At 37.0% G+C, this 21,197-nt stretch overlaps 1 long non-coding RNA gene and 1 other non-coding gene across 2 annotated transcripts; both read left to right on the top strand.

Annotated features, from left to right (window-relative positions):
* The first annotated feature begins 8,214 nt into the window (after window positions 1-8,214).
* LOC141600953 (uncharacterized) lies at window positions 8,215-10,331 on the top strand. The gene is made up of 4 exons (XR_012524338.1): window positions 8,215-8,869; window positions 9,465-9,519; window positions 9,607-9,684; window positions 9,782-10,331. It is a non-coding gene; the product is annotated as an uncharacterized LOC141600953 (long non-coding RNA).
* Window positions 10,332-18,165: 7,834 nt separating this feature from the next.
* On the top strand, window positions 18,166-18,272 carry LOC141618329 (small nucleolar RNA R71). The gene has a single exon (XR_012531365.1). It is a non-coding gene; the product is annotated as a small nucleolar RNA R71 (small nucleolar RNA).
* Window positions 18,273-21,197: the final 2,925 nt, after the last annotated feature.

The raw sequence follows: 21,197 nt of genomic DNA, 5'->3' as shown, positions 1-21,197 counted from the left end.
GAGTTCACTATATAAATGCTCATATCTTGTTAATTTATTTACAAGTATTATTATAACGATGAATGTTTTGTTTTCATTATTCCGTTATTATATTGGTCTATTTCTTTACCACAATTCATATGCGATATCATTTCGATTTTAATTCAAATCTCCATTAAAACATCGTAACTAAAGACAAAATTTGAATTTTGCTTCTAAAACCTCGTATTATCCATTGTAAGGATCTCTTGTGAAGAGTATAGATAAAAGTTATTCATTATCAAACAGGTTTTTGATTCTTGACTAACACATCTACTTACAATGGATTATTTTTCATATACTTAATTAAATTAAGTACCTTGAAACGTTAAATCATTTTGGTAACTAGATTTGTTGGAAATCAAAATTGACCAAAATACCGCGACCACTTCAATGAAAGTTTTAAGACTAAACGAACGAATGAAGAGAAGTCTTCATGAAATTAAATTTTGCTTCTCTAAGCAAAGACTCATTGAAATGAGTGGGATCATTCTCTTAAACCGTTAAGAAAAGGATAAGGTTATAAGAAGTAAAATTAGAATGGAATTGATACAAGGTAATGTTAAAAGTAACGTTATTGAGAATAACAATACTAAACCTATCAATCCCGACCGATAAAGTTTCCATTGTCTTAAATGTTGGACACTAGAAAGGAAACTACCACAAGTTGTTAAAGAATAAGCAAGTTAGTTGTGGGACATCTAATAAGACTTAGTTCTTTATTTATTTGATTGACATAAATTTTGCTAGTACTACTTCGTCAATATTAAAAACCGGTGGTGGTTTTCATCATTGTACTTGATACATAGGATGATTAGAATATGACGATTAGCAACAATGATTTTGAGAGATAGAGTCATTGTGTAATCAATCTAGTTTTGGGTTTATAGTTGTACTTAATTATGACTATTAAGTGCATAAACTCTAAATAAGAATATAAACTTGTTAAGATACAAAAGAGGTTTCACTTTTGTGGCCCTATACACCACGATTTGATGTATGGTTAGCCCATTATCAAGGTGAATATATTATAAACCAAACTAGAATGATATATCATGTAGATGATGCAAGACTCAAATTGGTATTCCAAGATTAAACCTTAAATTCTGAAATGATGAACGCAAAGAGTTATCGAGTACTCTTGAAACCATTAGATCTTATGGTATATACGTATCTTGTATTCAAGGCAAGATATCTCGTGCCTTTTGGTTGAAAAGGAGATCGAGGTTGTAAATCATTGATCCATAATAGGTTGATCATTTTCTTTTACCAACGATTTAAGTTGACGCTAATGTGTTCACTTAATAAGGTAAATAGAGAAATCCTTGAAAAAGTTCAAAGAGTTTAAAGAATCACAATTTACTCGTGATGGGATTATCTAAGTGAAGACTTTGATATAAGCCAAAGGAAATGTGACATAGTATCACAAGTTAAATCTCTCTTAGCACGCATTATGGAATAATGTGTGGTTGGATAAGAATTCAAACGCTATTCAATATGGTTTGGACTTCAATCAAGTTACTTCGAGTTACTTGATACTTTTGGGGAATTTATCATTTTTGTCTAACTTATTTTTCCACTAAATCTAAAACAATTCATATGAGATATGGAATGGTTGGGTACCATGTTTGTAAGTTCTCACAAGAAACAAATGCTCATTTTTCCTTATTATAATCACAAGTACAACGAGTTTGTGGCTCAAGAAGCTGTCTTTCTAAAATACAAGTTTATTTCTAGAAGACAGAGTGGGAGAAATTATTCAAAGAGCCACAAAGAATGTTATGTCACAAGAAACTGGTCTTTCTTGACTACATGAGACGTTTTCTGTAGTCCGTTATTTCTTCAAAACCTAGGAGGTTAAAGTTATCACTTGTTGAAGATGATGAATAAGTGTTTCTTTTAGAAAGAAAAGAGCTTGCAACTTACAAAGAAATCATTTGATTCAAGTTGATTACTTCTAGAAAGTAATCAACATATGACTTACATGAGAGTGTTTAAGTCACAACTCAATACAAGGCTTAGAGCCATGAAAATCCGAAATAAAAGGCTTGATTAGTGACAAATGTGACACCCTCAAATATAGCGGAAAAGTAAACACGTAATTCTAGAATAAAACTTCATGGATATGTTTGTAATAGGTTCATTTAGGTAAAAACCTGTAATTTTTAAAACCTGAACCTGTTATAAAGATATCCAAATTGGAAGGTGTCAAACATACAAGGTCTCACCAGAAGTGTCGTAACATAACCATCGCTAAAGTCGCGAATAGCAAATTATACAACCAAATGTAAAGAGGGAGACATATGTCCCTAAAATGTATGTGACATAAAAAGTGTTTAAGGGTCACAATAAAATAAAACCAATCTAGGTTCCAGGGTTACTTTGCTCGCTAGCTCGTCCATGTACCCCATATATGCATCACCTACCTGTCATTCGCATTTTATACAAATACGAAAGCCACGGTCAGTGGGGAGTAACTCCGAGTTCTCCCAGCCACGAAATGTCATAATTAATATAACATGTAAACATAAAAATATGAATACGAATCACACAATGCCTTAGCATATAGATGCTAGACAATCGTGCTTATCATGTGAATAACAATATAACAACACATAGTCCTAGCATGTGAATACTAGACCGACTCATACTACACTATCATGTGAATCACATAACATCCAGGAATCCAAACTCTATCAACCATAGCCGGCTTGCATCTCACCTTCTATGATTCATAGAATCATCAAACAAGAAAGGACAATATATCAAAGACAGGCATAAGTTCTTAGCACCGTCAATAGTCACTCGGTAACTCGAGTCTATACCACGAGGTAGGGAAGGTAATCGAACCGGTATCCTGGCTCAGAGGTTCTATAAAAACATGGCCAAGACACAACACAACCCTAGTCCTAAATCTGCGCAGACCTAGACATGCGGATACACACCAACGCACCCAAGACCCACAATTTTTTTAAAACAAAGTGAGTACCCTAAGGAGTCCACCAAAGGGTTGGCTAGTACTTAAGCTGACCACTTACCCTTAAAATAAGTAACGAGGTCATGCCCCAACTTGGATATAATCCCACCAAGTCAGGAACACAAAGGCTCTATTAAGCAGTGAACATATACTGGTCAAAGACTATAAAGGCCTATCTATGATGAAAGCCGAAATACTCACCTAGGACCTAGTCCCAGCTAGTCCCAGCTTGAATACTTTAGCCCACACCACACAAGACAAGTAGGACACCCAATTAACCATAAGAGGGCAAAGAGTCCAACTTTCAAACATAATGCTAACATTCTATCATGTGAAAGGCTATATAAGTGTCTATTCAGCAGACAATCCAACCATATCCTCAATGTCATCAATAACCAAATTATAGCTAACCATCAATATTATAATCCAAATTCCAGCTAACCGTTAATCTCATAATTCATGAGAACAAGCTAAAATGGCAACAAGGCAAGAAGACTTAAGTATAAGGCAACCAATTCATCCAACAACCAACATGTGAAATGATAATTACAAATATCAAGCATAGCATAAAACTTCCAATAACAACCAATCTCACCTCAAAGACAAACCCTCGACCCTAGTCCCGCGACGAGTCATTGGTCAAATCGAGGCTGACCGGTTTAAACCTAGTTTGACCAAACTCATTCGGTCAAACTGGCCCAGCTCAGAGTCTGGGCCTACTTTGGCCCAAATCATGTGAAAAATGAAAGTAACACGTTATCAATCTCCTAAACACTTAACAACCAATAAACACAACATCAACTACTGATGTGACATTAATTCGTCGAGTAACTCGGAATAGTTACCTTAAGCTAGCAAGAGACAAGTAATAACTTGAGAAAGCTTCTAAAACCCAAAATTACTCTTCATCTCCAACCACATATGAGGCACCTAAAATAATTATGTGAAAGGACGATATTAACGAATTATCGTTATATAAAATAAGAGACGGAAATTAATTATTTCAAATAAACCAAACTTGCGCCAAAACCAACTCGACCCACGACCCTAGTGGCCGTTGAACCGCCCCACGCCCATCACCAAACAACCAGCTACTACTCCACCTAATGGACCATCCAACCATAAACAAAGGAAAGGAAGAAAGGGGAAAAACAGGGGTATGGGTACCCCGTGTCCAACCCAACACCACCCCTTTCAACTCTCCCTCCCCACTACGCTAAGCGACCAAAGAACCATCCCTACCAACACCTATTATGGCTGACCAGACAGGCCATTTCTACCGCATTCCACCATCCCAAAACAATCCCTACATGCCAGCATTCACCGTCTCAACTATAAAAGATACCAATTAGCACCCAAAACAATCCATACATGTCAGCATACACCGTCTCAACTATAAAAGATACCAATTAGCACCCAAAACAATCCATACATGTCAGCATACACCGTCTTAAATATACCACTTACTAGCTAGCATCCCAAATGATCCCTACAGGTCAGTATACACCTTCTCAATTATCTCCACATATCAGTATACACCGTCTCAACTATACAACTGACTAATTAATATCAATAAGGATCCCTATATATAATTATACACCGTCTCAATTATAAAATAGAATAACCAGCATTCGAAATAAACATATTTTACCAGTAATATCGAGTAATCCATTATCGTTACCTTTTTCCGATCGAACTTGTCCTTCATGACTAACAAATCTTCTACCAGACCGTCTATTTTAGTACATACAACCGTCTTATAATAAACAAAGCTAAAAATATAAATTGGGTTTGTAAAAATACATAATGAAAATGAATGTTACTTACATCGGAATGACGAGAACGACGAGAGGAGCGCTATGGAACAAAAATCATTGAAAACGGATGAGAAACGGAGTCGGGATCGGAGTTTGAAGGGGGACGGGAGTGGAGGTTGAGCGTGGTGTTGTTGTTGTTGTTTGTTCTGATAGAACAACGAAGAAAAGGGGAAAAAATAAGGGGATGCGTGAGAAAAAGAGGGAGCAGCTAGCTAGCTAGCTATTTATTATACGTACGTTTCTTCGTCGTTAAGAAACTTCGATAGTTATTAAAACCGTTTCGAGTTAAATTAAACCGATTTAAGTAAGGTTTTCGAGATAAAACATACTCAATAATAAATAAATTTAATGAATGAAAATAAAATAAACTCAGCTAGTTAACGGAAATAATACGATATCAGCTTGAATCGGAATTATTAGCGATTTTTACGAAACTAACGGATATTAATAAACTTTGCTAATTTAGTGAAATAAGCTCAAAATAGTTAATTTAAGACGGTTTTGTTCCCAAAATCCATCTCGGGTTCACTTAAAACAACTTTTATAAGGACTAATAAAGAAACGGAAATTATTAAATAAATAAACTCGAACTAACTTCAATAAACTCGAACTAACTTTAAATAAACTTATTAATGATTATTAAAATTAACGTATCGAATTATGATGAAATTAATTAATTAGCTAAGCATATATATATAAATCGTTAAATGATGTAATTAAATTCAAAATAGCAATTAAAAGAATTTTATCCCACTTAATAAAATACGGGGTGTTACAACAAAGGGTTTTGCACTAATAAAGAGAGATTTCAAAGCTTGATTGGTAGCAAAGGGTTTTGCACCAGTTGAAATGCTTAAGTCTATTTGGATCTTCTTAGGGATTGTGTTTCATTATGATGATATACATATAGCAAGTGAATCTAAAACCCACTTCTTCAATTAGAAGGAATGTATTCAATGCATGTCTTGAGTTTTGAAGATTCTTGCAATCCTAAGATAATATGAAACTTAAGAGAGGGTCTTAAGTAGGACATCAATGAGTTGGAATCAACATTTTGATCATGTGATAAAACTTTTCTCAATAAGTCGAGAAGTTGTGTTTATACATGAAGTTTAGTGGGAGTTACGGAAATTTTAATTAGTCTAATATGTGGATGACATATTGCTCATTGAGAATGATTTAAGAATTTTGGAGTAATATAATACATTTTTAATATCCAGATTTATGTAGATAAATCCACATGATATTAGCGTCAAATAAGAAGTCTTATGTTGATAAGATTCATGACTAGTTCAATCAAGTTGAACACATTTGATTGATTCCATTTGCTTCCGCTGCCGAATCAATTAAATAGGAAATGATGTATAACACTTCATATACTTTGAGTATGATGAATTGTTTCAAATCGAATTTAAGTAATAGTTACCTAGTAAGCCATAAAGATTACCCTTAAGTGCTTGTAGAAGCATTAAGGATGTAATGCAAAGTGTTTTTGAAGCAATTTTGTGTAAGGGTGTTACACAAATAACAATTGACAATTGAGATTGCATGGTTTCTGACAAAACCATAATCAAAACACATTAGGATGGTTAAGATACCATTGTGGCTATGTTATCTAAGAAATAGATTTTCTAGAATCTTTCTAGGCAATAAAGAACAATGAGAAATATTTACAACGGAAATTGAGTATACTTGCAATCATGAGATGTGCAAGAAGGATGAGTCCCGCACACTGTGAAAACAGTGGGAGCTATTCTAAGGCTAGAGGGCCTATGTCTTGATTGAATCTCGACACGTACTCAGAAAGTTTTGTAATGCAAATGTATACATTACAAAGGAAAACAAGTATGTAGTAAGGTTGAGTAAGGTACAAGAAGTTGATAAAACCTACTAACCAAAGCCTTCTCATAGGCTTAACATGATGAGTTATGTCATTTCAATTGAATTGAGATGAACAACTACATTCAAGATCAAACTGGATTATAGAATATGAAGTAGTAATCAAGTATTGACTACTCATATGATAATCACATTTATCGTTTGAGTTTTTTAAAATCTGAAAACTCCTTCATACTTTGTTATATCCAAACGGGTTGTAGAGACAATTGAACCCCGTTAAAGTGAACACGGATTAACATAGTATTCGCCCATAGTCACTTGTATGAGGTGACGTCTCGAAGTGACTAGAGTGTGATGCGATTGATGGCAAGTTCAAGTGCCATAGAGTCATGTGAGATGACTAGTCGATCACATAGGCAGACTGTTAGGAATATTTTGTCGGGTCTTATGACCGCTTATAGAGTTCTGGCAAATTTATATAGCCTGGTCGTGGCGAGAGCTACTATAGTATTCTAATGAGTCGATTCTTTTGACTAAAGAATGTTCGCCTAAGGTGGCACAGTTTTAGATTAACTTTGATTTGTGTTACTACGACCTTCGTAAATGGGGTCAAATGGGCATATTTTAGGTTATGATGGATGTGGCCAGTCGAAGGGAATAAGTGCAATAGGAATTGTCCACCCCTTGTCAGGGTTATAACAATATCTCAGGGCCACTCGAGGAGTAATGAACTGGAAATGCGTGGCCACGCTCGGAAGGTATCTATGGCAGATAATTCCGGTCAATCAGTTATTCTCCAGATCGAGGAAACCACTCTCGATATGATCACTTGCAAGTACGACCTGAAAGACACCTTGCATTGAGTGGGAGATAGTAATAGGACAAGAGAATTGGTGACGCACACTTGTCGAGGACAAGTGGGAGATTGTTGGAATATGTGTCCTCCGACAATAATGCGATCACAACTGTCGATCATGATGATCACATGTTTAAGTCTCATTTTAAGAATACATGTGGGATGTAAATTTTTTACAGTCAACTGGTCCACACATATCGGTAATGATTGGCGGACTAGAGTTTGACATTACTATCGTGCGACGGTGGTGATCAGTTGATCCCCTTAGGTCATTACTCTCATCTCTGATCTCCCACAAACAGATCTGCCATTCATTAAGAACAGCCGCCACCAACTGCCTAACTAACGTCGTCGGCCGCATGCCCCTATCACCACCTTCGACATTCTTATCAGGTTCGAAATTTATTCTAGGGTTTGCACACCTTACTTGAAAATTATTAGATTTATTATGTTCGGATTCGAATTGCGGTTATAAATTGAAAAACTTACACGTTTCTTTGAAAATTTCAGGTTGATTTCCTATTTGAGGTTTTACTTCAATAAACCCTAGAAATTTGGGGATTTTACAATGAACAAAGAAAGTCGATGAAAATGGATTGAATTGGGGATTTTCTTGGTTTTTCGCACCTCTTGCATCCATTCTACGGGTATTTCATTTACTCTTTTGAGTATTCCGTATATATGAATGTTGTGGGCTTGTGGCTATCTATTTCTGAAGATGATGTGTATGAGTAAACTAGTAGAGTCTAGAGTGACATACATTATTGTTGCTTGAAAGCCTGCGACTTATTTGCCGTTCAGATCTATGTCAAGTTGATATTATAGTTTTCGTCTTGGGTCAATGACAAACTTATTGAATTCTTGTTATATAGCTATATCAGATCTGCAATAAAACACAAACTACTACTAGCGCCATAGTTGACTGCATAATAATTGTTAATTTGGTTTTAGTTGGATTTATGGTTGTGCTTGTTGTGTTCATTGTTTAGGTTCTTTGACGTTAATTTTTTCCTCTTATTGTGGCTAATTTTCACAGTTTAATCTAGACGATATGTATCTTTTTTTGCTTGTCTTGTATTATTTGTGCGTATTATAAATTACTTTCTTATGTTCAGACTTGTTGCCAGAGTGTTTCTGCAACATTTTGATGTTCTGTATAAGCTGTTGTTGGATAAGGATTAAGCTTACTGTTTGTTGGGCCTTTCTAATAAAGCATAACATTTTAGCTTGGGAATCATGGCTCAAATTTGACAGAAGAAGAGCTGGAGACACACACCATATTGGCATGGAAAGACAGGAAAATTCGCCATGATAGACAAATTGATGGAGGTGTTAAACCATATGCCCAGACAACTTATAAGTGTAAGTTTCCAGTCTTTGACCTGAGGATTGTTTCTGTTCATACTTCCCTTATTTGAGGAGCTTTTGTCCGAGTAGTTAATTAACTTTTAACTTGATTAAACTTTGTAGCCATTTACTCCCTCCTATTCTAAATAAACTTCCCCATTCCCCTTATGCACAAAATTTAAGGAAACACACTACCTCACCATACAATTAAATTTGGACCACGCAAACATACTACCTCACCATACAATTAAATTTGGAAAATTTGGACCACGCAAACATACTACCTCACCATATAATTAAATTTGGACCACATAAACACCTACCAAAAATAGAAATAGGGAAGTTACTGTGAATAGACGAAAAAGGAAATAGGGAAATTTATTTAGTATAGGAGGGAGTATTTCTTATGTTTAGATTGAATATTTGAATGGGCATGGATAAGCTATTCTTCAGTTTTTTTTTTTTTTTTGTGTGTCAACAGTCATTACATATTTAATTTGCTGTTTCATATGGTCCTATGGGGATGCTTTAGTGAATTCTGTGTGGTTCTTCTGTACTTTTATATTTTAGTTTTGAACACTGTATTCATATTCTGCTTTCGACCCTTCAGTAGAACAAGGAAGGTCTTGAGCAAAGCTATTGAGAATGCTGGATACACTGGCTAGGTAAATAACCTCGTCAGTGGTAGTTTGTCAAATCTGATCATAGAAAATTTATTCACTGAGCTTATTTTTACATGTTCTCTATCGCAGGTGGTTATTGGGATGTATGTTGCTGCATCTAAGTTCTACAAGCAGGACAAGTCATATGACTTAAACTTCAAGGAAGAGGTATGCTTCAGTTGCCTTTCAACTTGGTTAAGATCGATTTTGTTTGATCGCGACAGAATGTTTACTGATTGGACTTCACTGATTGCGATGTTTGCAGAATACCGATGGGTCACAAAGGATTTTTGGTGAGCCCCTCAAGGATCTCTACAAGTCATTTGTGGCTGAGTACCCCATTGTGTCAATTGAAGATCCTTTTGACCAAGATGACTAGGAGCACTATGCTAAGATGACTGTAGAAAACGGAGACAAAGTACAAATTGTGGAGATGATCTCTTGATGACCGCAAAAATCGGACTTAGTTAGTTTGCTCGTTGTTTTGGCTCTGGGTGTGAAACAAGTGTATTGGTATTGGTATTTGATTTTAATGAGAATAAATATATTAATTTTATCCAAATATCATCAATATTTTTTTTTTTAAAAGCCAAGAGGGATAGAGAACTGTTAGCTTACCCAACCGTTCTCTTTTACTAGGAAAAGAGAACGCTTATCAGGTGTTCTCTAAAGCTCATTTCAGTCGTTCTCTATGATTATGAATACAAAACGCCTCTTCTAACAGTTCTCTAAGCTTTAGAGAACACTGAGTTGGAGAACGCCTCTAAAGCGTTCTCTAATGTTAATTCCAACAGTTCTCTAAGCCTATTTCTGTAGTAGTGTCATACCTATAGGGAAATACTCTTAATTGATTATTTAATTAATCGTATGCCGATACGGGTTAATTAAATTGCTTAAAATTGACGGATGATTTTGTGAGTAAAGTTAACGTGTCTTATTGTAATTCGATTAAATTAGATACGGTCTAAGTAATCGAATTGTTTTATTACTTGGATAAAATTATTGTTTACAAAACAATTGATATTGAATTGAGATTGAATGAATGATTTATTATAAATACAAGATGTTGTGATTTATAATTGACAAACTATTTTGGTACAAGTAATTACGAATTACTAGTCGATTTTGTAAATGACATATTTTATGAGTATGTTGATTTTTAATATGTTAAAAATACATTACATTGTGACATGTCATGTAACATGTTACATGTGACAAAATTGACAAATGACAAAATAAAATGGACCTCCCATTTTATAGACATGTACCGAAATATTGAAGGGAGTTAGTGGAAAAATTGTGTAAATTGTTTTAAGTGGAAAACACAATCATAAAAGCTAACTACTAGCCATGCATGCCTATCATTTTCTTGGGTAGATGATCGGAGCCATTTGGTGTTCACAATTAAGCATATGTGGTCGTTGGTCAATGGTCGATACAAAACACAATTTATACTTCACAAACAACTCTACAATTAGTAAAGAGGCAAGTAAAGGTCGGATCCCAAGGGACGGGTATTGAAATGAAGATTCTATTGTAACTAGTGGTGTCTAGGGGTGTCACAAATTGGGTTGATGTAGAAGGTCACTAAACTAAAATAGCAATGAAAATAAACTAACAAGGTAAATGAAATAAGGGTGTAAACAATTGATTAAAAGCACTAGGGTGTCATGGGTTCATAGGGGAATCATGGGATATGATCATACAAACATGTTCTCAAATTATAAGCAAGCAATTATTGTTGTGATGGATTGAGTTGGGTTATATCTTACAATCCTAGGAAAGTTTGGGTCCCGGAGCCGAATCTCTTGGATTGTACAACACCTACAAGTCGACTTAATCTTCCCTACTTAACACATGCATGGTCTAACAAGACTCGAGTTGGGTTATGTCTTACAAGTCAAGTTGAAAGGATAGAAGATGATAGTAAATGCAAGGATTCATAGGCTTAGCATTCCATCAAATATAACATGTGCATGTATTAAGATCAAAACAAGCAAGCAAATAAGATATGAAAGCATATTAATTTAAGCATGAATCATTCCCCATGTTGGTTTCCCCTAATCACCCATTAAACCCTAGCTAAGAGACTACTCACTCATTATCATATTGATCATGCTAGAAAGGTTGTCAATCATACTAACATAATGAAACATGATGAATAAATGAAAGTAATTAGCAATAATTAAAAAGGGATTAAGAGATTATACCTACTAATGATTCCAATAATAAAGCAAGAATAATAGAAGAACTTGATGATTGATGGAAGGTTGTCAATCTCCCAATAAACCCAATAATCTTCTAATTACCCAAAATAAATAAAGAACTAGAGAGAGATTAAAGAACTAAAACTTGGATTAAAACTTGATTAATAATTGATTACAATATTGAAGAGAGATTTGATTGATACTAACTACTCTAATTATTGATAAGAAGAACATGCTCCTCTAATTAGACTAATGGGGTATTTATAGTGAAAATTAGGGAGGATGCATTAGGGTTAACTAAGGGCTAAACTAGTAATTACACTTTTTAAGTTGAGCAAGGAGCCTCCGGGATTGTCCGAGAGAAGGGCTTCTCCATTTCGTAGCTTGAAGAACGAAATGTCTTTGTCTTTGTGATCCGTGCGGCTGGGAGTCGGGACGGCCGGATCTGGGTGGACGATCCGAGCGGATCGAGGAACAAGACGCTCGGACTAGGCATGGGGAATCCGAGCGGATTCCTGGTGAGGACGCTCGGACTGGTGAGGACGGACGGATTCCCTACAATCCGTTCGGATTGTAGTTCAGCAGCTTTCCTTCTTCTTTTTCTTCCCTTTTCTTCATGGATTCCTTGGGGATTTCCTTGGGGACTCAAGGATCCTTTTCTCAACAATGCTCTTCTACTATGCTATGTACAAAGGCCTTCTAGTCTTGTCTCTCCTTGATGCTTGGTCATTGAATATGATCAATTTAGCCTTGTTTTGCCATGAAAATGCAAGATTCTTACTCCTCTCCTACCAAGGGATCAAAATCTCAAAGAATATGCAAAACAAAGAACTAAAGATAAGAAATGACCCAAATAGGCACTAAAAAGCATAGAAACAATGGTAATTCGGGGGCTAAATATGCGCCAATTATGGTCGCATCAAATATCCCCAAACCGAACCTTTGCTCGTCCCGAGTAAAGAGGTGACAAAGACTAGGACCAATACTAAACTAACCTAATAATAATAGCCGATATGAGACAATTAGCGGGTCTCACTCCGCCCCTTCAACTCACAACAAGACAACCATGAGGTAGGATGCCTTCTTGCAAGGCAAGGTGGGTCTTGCCAAAATGGCGACACATCCAAACATTAAGCACGCAAAAACAAGTAATGGATGCATCTACAAAAGAATAGCCACTTTCCTCATCTAAGTGGCGGAAATTATCTACAAGGGAAGCAATTCAAGGGTACACAATCCTTCATAGATGCAATTTGTTCAAACTACTAAGCCTAGAAGGATACCAATAAATCACCTCCAAGTTGTGTCAAGCTAGGGTACCTTTGTCCTCAATCGTTAAATGCTTTTGTCAAGAGTAGACTCCCTATGGTGTTAGAAACACTGGAGGATCGCGGAATTCCCCCTCTCGCCTAGACAAGAAGAAGGGTCGTCCCCTCTCTACCATGCACAAAAATGGATACGATGGATAAAGGGATCGATAGATATTTGAGTTTCACTTTGGGAGTTTGCTTTTGTTTTTGTTTTTCCCCCCAAATTTCTTTGGCATTTGACTTTTTGAGAACACTTTCTTTGCCATTTCTTTTTGATTTTTGGCTTTTCAATACTTGACAATTTTTTTTTGCATTTCTTTTTGAACATTTTCAAAGTCACCCCAATTAGTAACGAGGGTGCCTTGTATTTGAAGCTTTAGGAGTTCTATTTTTGCTCCTCTTTTCATTTGATGCATTTTTGCAAACTTTCTTTCACTTTTTCATTTTATTGAACTCAAATAGATTTCTTTTTGTTTTGTGCCCATTCCCTTTTTGTGACAAAAATGTGGTAGAACATGGATGAATGATAGAAGTATGCATGGTTTCAAGGGTCACCTTGGAATAAACGGTAGCCAAGGAGTTATCACACTACAAGGTACTCTTGACTCGGCCTTAATCCATGGGTCAAAGGATACTAGCATGACACATCCTAGGGTGTTTTACAAATATTCTAACAAGCAAATTCTTAAGAAGAAAAAGCATCTACTAGGGCCTATATATACTTGTCAAGCTTCCCAAGTAGACGGTTTCGCAAAATTTTTCTAACATGCAAACTACATGCCATGATGCAACTAACATATACACATCCTAATGCAAATGATTCTACCAACTAATATGACAAATAAACTAAATGCAATCCTAAATTCACATTGTTTTACCGCATCAATCAAAATAAAGCCACATAGTCATTAACATAAAGAGGAAAAAGGAGATTGGAAAGATCATACCATGCGGTCTTCAATATCCTCATGTCTCGGATGTGGCGTAGTCAATCAAAGTGAACAAGGATGAACAAACACAATATATACAAGACAATATATACAAGGGAAATGAACTTGTTTTTGGTTTTTTCAATTTTTAAATTTTTAAATTTTTGAATTTTTCAATTTTTATGGTTTTTGAATAAAAGTTAAGTGTTAGAATTCCCATCCCCACACTAATATGGGCATTGTCCTCAATGGCCAAAATGATGGAAATTATGCAAGGATGATGCATGATTTTCTATACTAAATGCAATTCTACACTAAACTATACTACATGATGCATGATTTTTGTTATGACGGAGAGGATAATTTAAATTACCTCCCGTTGCGTATGCATTAACTTCCCCAAACCAAGTAAGACACTATTGCTAATGTCGAAGCATGGGGGAGTTCATGCACATGCTATGCTATGCATGGGACTAGATTGTCATTTTGGATTTTACAAAAGTGGGAACAATAAAGAACACCTCAAAGGAACCGAGGTGGGAGTCCTTTGATGTTGCTAGGACTAAACCAACAATGATCAAAATGAAATAAAATACAAAGAGATATAGACAAACGTGGGAGAGTAGGAATCTCCAAGGCTAGTCTTCCATCATGCTACTATGGTCATCACTTCCCTCATGAGAAGTGGTCACATTGCCACTTTCCTTGGCACTTTCTTCTTTGCTTTCCTCATCACCATCTTCCTCATCATTATCTTCACCATCTCTTTCTTCATCTCCACTTGCTTCTTCCTCAATGTTATCATCAAATTCCCATGGCATTGAAAAAGACTCTTGTTTGTTCAAGAACACCCAATTTCTCTAAAGCATCGGAGTAGAGGGTGATGCTTCCATAGAAATTTGTTGAGGTGGTTGCACTTCCAAGCTTGGTGTTGATACCACCATTGCCAAAGCTTTCTTCATTTGTAGAGCTTTTTGCCTTTGAGAGAGAGTTGTAGTCTTTGGTGCCTTTGCTTTTGCTTTTGTTGCTCCCTTTGTTCTTGCCATTTGATGAGCTAACCAAGAAAAAGATCAAAAATCTTCAATTTGTAGAATGCCCAAATTGATTTTGAAGGTGAAAGGCTTTGCCTTTATGAGAACAAAAATCAATTCAAAGGTGAAGATTTTGTGCTTGGTTTTGATTGTTAATGAAGATGGAGTGATTGATTTGTTATTTGAAAGATGGTTTGATTTGATTTTGGTGAGTTTTGTTGAGGGTTTTTGTTTTTGAGATGGAGAGGATGAGGGTTTTGATGTTATGGGTAGTGTTTATGAGTGAATGAATGAATGAATGAAGGTGGGGTGGGTATTTAAAGAACTCGACATTTTCGAATTGCAGGGACAATCCGTGCGGATTAGGCGCAATCCGCTCGGATTCTTCAGCTTCAAATTTTCAAAAATCCCGCCTAGAGACGGGCGGATTCTGGAGAATCCGCTCGGATTCTTTTTGGATGAGACGGGCGGATTTCGCACAGGACGGGCGGATTCTTATCCAGAGATTTTTTCTTTGTTTTTCTTCAGCTGCAAGACGGGCGGATTGATCACAAGACGGACGGATTCTGGGAGACGGGCGTCTTTCCAGAAATCCGCTCGGATTCTTCAACATACAAGAATTTGCAGTTTTCAGCCCAGCCCAAGACGGGCGTCTTCTCAGCAGGACGCTCGGATCCACTGCAGACGGGCGGATTCTCAGGAATCCGCTCGGATTGGTCCTTGTGTACACGGATTCAGTTCCATCCGTGCACCAACGCATTCTTTCTTTCTTTCTTTCAAATCTTGTGTTCTTCATTGCGGGGGCACTACTAAGGCATGAATAGCCTAGGCAATTGCCATCCCCACACTAAGGTAAAGCACTACACATCAATTAAAATCATTAGTCCCTCCCTCACTTCTCTCTTTTCATGACAATTATTTTGATCAAAGTAAATAAAATCCAAAAATGACAAAAATGCAATACAAAAATTAAAATGTAAGTTAGGGAGTTAGAAATATTTACAAGTGGTGGTTTAGGGAGGACTCCACCAAACTCTCATTCTTGATGAGATGTCAAGGGGGCATGTTCAAGGTGTTGTTGATGTTGCTCAACACCTCGAAGAAGTAATTAAAAGCTTGTTCATTGTTGTGGTAGAGGTCCTCAATAGACCGTGGCCCTTGTTGTTGATCATGATCGATGGCATGCCCAATGTAGGGATTAAAGATCCCTTCAAATTCGTCGTCCCAAAGACCACAAACTTCATTGAGTTGATCATTGAAAATCTCTTGCTTGGATGGAGACAACTCTCCCAATTTCTTTTCTTGGCCAATGAGGCCATCTTCTTCTTCCTTGGTTGATTTTGATGAGCTTTGCAAGCTCTCCTTTTCACAATTCACTTGCTCTTTGAATGGAGCATCTTCAACTTTCTTCTTCCATTGGAGTTCCGATTTCTTCTTTTCATCTTTTCGGCTATAATGATCAATCATGAAACATGGCTCATGCAAACGAGGAGCTCTCATGGTCTTGTCAAGATTAAAAGTTATGCTTTCATCTCCCACTTCTAGAGTGAGCTCTCCATGTTTCACATCAATTACCGCACCCGCGGTGTGTAGGAAAGGTCTTCCTAAGATGATTGGAATGTTGGAATCTTCCTCCATATCAACAATGACAAAGTCCACCGGGATGAAAAACTTCCCAATTCGCACGGGGACATCTTCCCATATCCCTAGCGGTGTCTTCGTCGATCTATCGGCCATTTGAAGAGTGATGTTGGTACTTTTAAGCTCTCCCATTCCCAACCTTTTACTTACCGAGTACGGCATGACACTCACACTAGCCCCTAGATCACATAAGGCTTTGTTGATCGTTGTGTCGCCGATGGTACACGGTATTGAGAAGCTTCCCGGATCCTTTAACTTTGGAGGTGAACTCCCTTGAAGAATTGCACTACTCACCTTAGTGAAGGCGATAGTCTCAAGTTTCCGGATTGACTTCTTCTTTGTGAGGATATCTTTCATGTACTTTGCATAGGCCGGAACGTGATTGATTAATTCCGTGAAAGGAATTGAGACTTCTAAGTTCTTCACAATTTCCATGAATTTTCCAAGTTGATCATCAAATTTGGGCTTGGCTTGACGACTTGGAAAAGGTAGTCTAATCACAATGGGCTCCTTTTCTTTGGTTTTGTCTTCATTTTTCTTTGAACTTTCTTCTTTTGATGATTCCCCTTCTTTGGGAGCTTCCACCACAACTTCATTCTCACTAGCTCTCACAACTTCATCCTCAACTTGCTTTTTCGGTGCTTCATATCTTGTACCACTTCTCAAGTGAATGGCACTAACCGTTTCATGTCTAGGGGGATTACCTTGAGGTGGTAATTGCCCCTTTTGTCTTGATGAGCTTGAAGATGCTAGTTGGGTCAATTGTGTTTCCAACATCTTGGTGTGAGCTAGAATGTTGTTGATGGTGGTATCCTTTGCTTGGCTATCCTTTTGCATTTGGGTGAAGAATTCTTGTTGATTTTTTTGCATTTGAATGACCGCTTTTTGGACATCAAAACTTTGGTCATTGTGGTGATTGTATGGATTTTGGTTTTGGTAGCCTTGGTTTTGATTGAAAAAGGGTCTTTGATTTTGATTTCTCATGGGTGGTGGAGTGTATGTAGTTTGAGGGTTTTGGACATTTTGGCTCTTGTATGAGAGATTTGGGTGGAACTTGGTGTTTTCATTGTAAAAATTTGAATAAGGGGTGCCACTTTTGTAAGCTTGGAAAGCATTGACTTGTTCGGTTGTTCCCCTACATTCACTTGAGTCATGACCCAAGGTTCCACAATTCTCACATATCCCGCTTGGGATTGATGAGGATGCCGTCATGGCATTGACATGATGCTTTGATGATTTTGAGCTTTCCTCAAGTCTAGCCATAGCTTGTTCAAACTTCAAGTTGATTGTGTCAATGTGAGCACTAAGTTGAGCACCCAATTGAGTCACGGTGTCCACTTCATACTTTCCTCCTCTAGTAGCCTTGCGAGGCCTACTATATTGCGAATTATGGACCGCCATTTCCTCAATCTTGTTCCATGTTTGATTGTCATCAACTTCGGTGAACATTCCATTTGATCCCATATTGAGAATGTTCCTTGAATCTTCATATAAACCATTCCAAAATTGTTGCACTAAAAACCATTCGCTAAGTCCATGGTGAGGACATGAGCGACAAATACCTTTGAACCGCTCCCAAGCTTCATACAAAGACTCTTCATCCCTTTGCTTAAAACCCGTAATTTGAGCTCTTAGCATATTGGTCTTCTCCGGTGGGTAGAATTTTTTGTAGAAAGCTAGAGCTAGCTTCTTCCAAGAATCTATTCCAAGGGTGGTCTTATCAAGGCCCTTCAACCATTGCTTTGCGGTGCCGATTAACGAAAAAGGAAATAAGACCCATCTTATTTGGTCTTGAGTCACGCCCGTTTGAGAGATAGCTTCACAATAATCACAAAATGTTTCCATATGAGAATGAGGGTCCTCACTAGGCATTCCCCCGAATTGGCTCCTCTCAACTAGTTGAATGAAGGCGGACTTGGCAATAAAGTTTCCGGTAAGATGTTGTGGGGTAGGAGTACCATTTGGTAGATCCTCCTCGGTGGGTATAGAGTGTGACGAGAATTTAGGCATTGTAGGTGGATTTTGTGTGGTATTGTTTAATGGGTTCTCTTCTCCTTCTATTGCGAAAGGATTGACAAACTCACTAGTGGGTTGAACAACTTCACCAACACCTCCCAAATTCCTTCTAACAAGTCTCCTATTATTCGTCAAGGTTCTTTCGATTTCACGGTCAAAAGGTAACAAATCTCTTTGTAACCTTCTAGACATGCAAAATTTCAAACAACTAGAAAACAATTAGAACAAACCTTGAGGAGTTTTACTTCCCCAAGGTGAAAAAGACACAACTAAAAACAATAAAAGAAATCTTAAATCAATTAAACACCGTCCCCGGCAACGGCGCCATTTTTGATCGGAGCCATTTGGTGTTCACAATTAAGCATATGTGGTCGTTGGTCAATGGTCGATACAAAACACAATTTATACTTCACAAACAACTCTACAATTAGTAAAGAGGCAAGTAAAGGTCGGATCCCAAGGGACGGGTATTGAAATGAAGATTCTATTGTAACTAGTGGTGTCTAGGGGTGTCACAAATTGGGTTGATGTAGAAGGTCACTAAACTAAAATAGCAATGAAAATAAACTAACAAGGTAAATGAAATAAGGGTGTAAACAATTGATTAAAAGCACTAGGGTGTCATGGGTTCATAGGGGAATCATGGGATATGATCATACAAACATGTTCTCAAATTATAAGCAAGCAATTATTGTTGTGATGGATTGAGTTGGGTTATATCTTACAATCCTAGGAAAGTTTGGGTCCCGGAGCCGAATCTCTTGGATTGTACAACACCTACAAGTCGACTTAATCTTCCCTACTTAACACATGCATGGTCTAACAAGACTCGAGTTGGGTTATGTCTTACAAGTCAAGTTGAAAGGATAGAAGATGATAGTAAATGCAAGGATTCATAGGCTTAGCATTCCATCAAATATAACATGTGCATGTATTAAGATCAAAACAAGCAAGCAAATAAGATATGAAAGCATATTAATTTAAGCATGAATCATTCCCATGTTGGTTTCCCCTAATCACCCATTAAACCCTAGCTAAGAGACTACTCACTCATTATCATATTGATCATGCTAGAAAGGTTGTCAATCATACTAACATAATGAAACATGATGAATAAATGAAAGTAATTAGCAATAATTAAAAAGGGATTAAGAGATTATACCTACTAATGATTCCAATAATAAAGCAAGAATAATAGAAGAACTTGATGATTGATGGAAGGTTGTCAATCTCCCAATAAACCCAATAATCTTCTAATTACCCAAAATAAATAAAGAACTAGAGAGAGATTAAAGAACTAAAACTTGGATTAAAACTTGATTAATAATTGATTACAATATTGAAGAGAGATTTGATTGATACTAACTACTCTAATTATTGATAAGAAGAACATGCTCCTCTAATTAGACTAATGGGGTATTTATAGTGAAAATTAGGGAGGATGCATTAGGGTTAACTAAGGGCTAAACTAGTAATTACACTTTTTAAGTTGAGCAAGGAGCCTCCGGGATTGTCCGAGAGAAGGGCTTCTCCATTTCGTAGCTTGAAGAACGAAAGCGTGTCTTTGTCTTTGTGATCCGTGCGGCCGGGAGTCGGGACGGCCGGATCTGGGCTGGACGATCCGAGCGGATCAAGGAACAAGACGCTCGGACTGGGCATGGGGAATCCGAGCGGATTCCTGGTGAGGACGCTCAGATCTTTGGTGAGGACGGACGGATTCCCTACAATCCGTTCGGATTGTAGTTCAGCAGCTTTCCTTCTTCTTTTTCTTCCCTTTTCTTCATGGATTCCTTGGGGATTTCCTTGGGGACTCAAGGATCCTTTTCTCAACAATGCTCTTCTACTATGCTATGTACAAAGGCCTTCTAGTCTTGTCTCTCCTTGATGCTTGGTCATTGAATATGATCAATTTAGCCTTGTTTTGCCATGAAAATGCAAGATTCTTACTCCTCTCCTACCAAGGGATCAAAATCTCAAAGAATATGCAAAACAAAGAACTAAAGATAAGAAATGACCCAAATAGGCACTAAAAAGCATAGAAACAATGGTAATTCGGGGGCTAAATATGCGCCAATTATGGTCGCATCAGTAGAAAAACTTGCCCATGCATTGGGCACATATACTCCCTCCAACCGGTTTCACCATCAAAAATAGAGAGTGTTTCCTCTACATTATTCATTCACTCTTATCATAAAATTTCTAGTGTAAGAAATTTTGACTATTCTCTCTACATCTTATGACATTTATAGAGAAATAAAAACCTCACAAAAGCTCTCTCTTGAACCAAAATTCAAGAGCAAAAATAACATTTTTGTGTCAAATTTAAGTATGATTAATATTATTACTAGATCAAAATAATATTAGTTATTATGAGTTTTCCTTGGGTATATGCTTTTGGGAGAGATTCTAAACTTGAATCTTGTTCATCCATTGTTGGAGAGCTCAAGAACTAACAAGAAGGAGATCTTGTTGGTGCCCATAAAACCGAAATCATGTAGTAAGGACAATGATTTCTTCTCTTTTAATTTAAGTTTGCATGCATAAGAT

This window comes from Silene latifolia, chromosome 1, assembly GCF_048544455.1.
Source record: "Silene latifolia isolate original U9 population chromosome 1, ASM4854445v1, whole genome shotgun sequence".
Lineage (NCBI taxonomy): Eukaryota > Viridiplantae > Streptophyta > Magnoliopsida > Caryophyllales > Caryophyllaceae > Silene > Silene latifolia.
This window is presented reverse-complemented; position numbering and strand designations above follow the sequence as displayed.